Source organism: Mirounga leonina, unplaced genomic scaffold (assembly GCF_011800145.1).
Source record: "Mirounga leonina isolate KUSES-001 unplaced genomic scaffold, KU_Mleo_1.0 Mir_101595, whole genome shotgun sequence".
NCBI lineage: Eukaryota > Metazoa > Chordata > Mammalia > Carnivora > Phocidae > Mirounga > Mirounga leonina.
Window position 1 is genome coordinate 6,598,385 of NW_023270158.1, and position 3,019 is coordinate 6,601,403.

The 3,019-nt window shown below is 40.5% G+C and overlaps 1 pseudogene; it reads left to right on the plus strand.

The window, feature by feature from the left end:
* Positions 1–1,451: 1,451 nt before the first annotated feature.
* LOC118007619 lies at positions 1,452–2,125 on the plus strand (annotated as a pseudogene).
* The last annotated feature ends 894 nt before the right edge of the window (positions 2,126–3,019 follow it).

Consider the following 3,019-nt stretch of genomic DNA (forward strand, 5'->3'; position numbering starts at 1 on the left):
ACTCTTTATCTCTCCTTCTATTTTGAATGACAGCCTTGCCGGACAAAGGATTCTTGGCTGCATATTTTTTCCCATTCAGCACATTGAATATATCCTGCCATTCTCTTCTGGCCTGCTTCTGTAGACAGCTTCTGTAGACAGATCTGCTACAAACGTGATCTGTCTTCCCTTGTAGGTTAAGGACTTTTTCCCCCTTGCTGCTTTCAGGATTCTTTCATTGTCTGTGTATTTGGAGAATTTGACTATGATATGCTTTGACAATGGCCAGTTTTTGTTGAATTTAATGGGAGTTCTCTGTGCTTCTTGTGTTTTGATGTCCGTGCCCTTCCCCAGATTAAGGAAGTTTTCAGCTCTAATTAGCTCAAATAAAACTGCTGCTCCTTTATCTATCTCTTCATCTTCTGTGACTAGTATGATATGAATGTTATTATGTTTTAATAAGTCACTGAGTTCCCTAAGTCTACCTTCATGGTCTATTACCTTTGTTTCCCTCTTTTTTCAGCTTCATCATTTTCCATAACTTTATCTTCTGCATCACTGATCCTTCCACTGCTTCATCCATCCTTGTTGTTATGGCATCCATTCAGGTTTACATCTTGATTGTAGCATTTTTAATTTCAGTGTGACTAGATTTTAGTTCTTTTATCTCTGCAGTAAGAGATTCTCTAGTGTCTTCTATGCTGTATTCAAGCACAGCTAGTATCCTTATAATTGTTTTAAATTCTAGTTCAGACATCTTACTTCTATCTGTATTGATTAAATCTCTGGCCATTAGTTCTACTTCTTGTTCTTTCTTTTGGGGTGAATTCCTCCTTCTTGTCATTTCATCCAGAAAAAAAATTTTTAAACTCCATAAAACAAAAAAACACCTAGATCCTGTGTGTGTTTTGGTCTGCTTGTTAAGAGAAGTTAGATCCAAAAATAAAAATAAAAAATAAAATAAAAAATATATGAAAAATATATGTAAATAAAATTTTTAAAAATAATTTAAAAATTTAAAAAGGGACTAAAAAATAAAAAATAATAAAAATAAAAAAATAATAAAAAGGAAGCTAGATCTTATTTCTCCTAGAGCTGAAGCTCTGCAGCATTCTACGATCAGTAGACTTGGTGTGTGCAAGGTGTTTATACTGTTCTTCTGATGGAGGGGGCCTGTTGCAGTGATTCTCAGGAGGGCATGGCCTAATGGAGATGTGCCTGCAGGGCACAGCTGGGCAGGGCTTGGTGTAAGTGGCTCTGGCCACCACTAGGTGGCCCTGTTCTGCTCCCTGAAGCCTTACAAGCTGAAGGGCAGGGTGAAAATGATGGCACCCTGCTCTCTAACCCAGAGCTGAGAGTTCTTGCCTACCACTCTTCAGGAAGCTCTCACAAAAGAGCAATCACCCCTCTTGTGTTCCCAGCTTCTCAGATCCCTCCCTTCACCCTGCCTATGTCCAAGCTGTTTTATCTCAGGTGTGTGGTTAGGTTTCAAAACTCCAAATTTTAGGGACTCCAGCAGCGCCGGCCTGCACTGATCCTCTGGGGGAGGGTGTCACTGCACTTTTGCTGTTTGCCGCCTGTGCCAGGAAAGTGGTCCCACGACCCCGCAGTGGTTCATAGTTTATGGCAGGGCAGAGCAAAGAGCCGGCACCCAGGTTTGCTGCCCTCAGCTGGAATCCCTACCCCTATGTCTGGGAACAGTACAGCACATTGGCAGCACCCATTCTTGTGACCCAGGGGATCTTCAGACCATGCTTTCCACTCCCAGGTCTCTGCCCTCCTTCCCCAGTGGAACACCTTTAAGCCAGGCATGACCCTGGTGGTGGCAGACTTCTAAAACTTCAGATTTTGCACTTCCCCACTTATAATACCTTGTGGTGGTCTCCCTAAGCAGGGCTCCCTCCCCTCTGTCCCTCTACTAATGCAGAACCAATCTTCAACTAAACAGCCTGGAGTGAGCACTGCACTCTGGAGACACTCTCTTAATAAGGACTTCCAGGATCATGCTGAGCAGCAACATATTGCAGACCAACAAAAGGCAGCTTTGCAGCATGCACATGTACACTCATCTGGATAATTCATAACTCAAGACTCTGCCTTTGGGAATCTTATTCATCCCGTCTTACCTTGCCTTGACCCAGAATGAAGAAAAGATTTCTAACAAAATTGACTGTAATGTCAGATGCCAAAGCTACCATCATTTAGTGCTATACAAACTGTGACTTTCAGAATTTTGGTGAACTTTTTATACTTTTTGCTTCTTTAAAAGAAAGGCATGTGTAAGTCAAAGCAGAAAAGGAGGGTCACCAAGAGGATGAGAGTTTTGGGAGCTGTATTATCTGAGGAACTGATGATGCTACTTGTGACTGTTTTGGAACACAGTTTGATTTTTGAACCCAAATCTGAATTGGATGATCACATAAATTTACCCCTCACCCCCCAACTAGGTGGATTGAATATATCATTGTCCACAGTAGACTTTCATGAACCATTTACAGTACTTAACTTTAAAGAAATGATGGTGCTTTTAAAAGTGTGAACCAATAGGCTTAAAAAAGTTACATTCATAGTTGCTGTTTGTAGAATTGCTATCAGTGTACCTTTTGTGTTTATAGTCAACTTGTCATCCTGAAATATTCTTTAACTCATAACTAACTCCCTTATTCTCCATTTTCAAAGAAAATCTGAGATAAGACTGTTACCAACTATTCTTAAATATCTTTTATAAACCTGTGCTATTATAAATTATGTGACTAAATGCGATTAAAAACAATAAATTTTTTTATCATCAAAATATTGTTTAATATTTTTTAAAAAGTCTCAAAAGTGCCTAATCTGCTTCAACACTATATTCACTGCTTGTCACAAATGAAGAGCTTCCACCCCAGGCACCACTCACAAGTGGACTCCTTCGGTTGCTCTTGGTGGGGTGGGCACTCCGGAGGACATGTGGTTCACCATGGTGTCATTCATATTAGCCGGTGGGTGAGGTGGAACTATATTTGCAAGGTCAAGTGGTTTCTCTGGTTGCTCAGGAAAA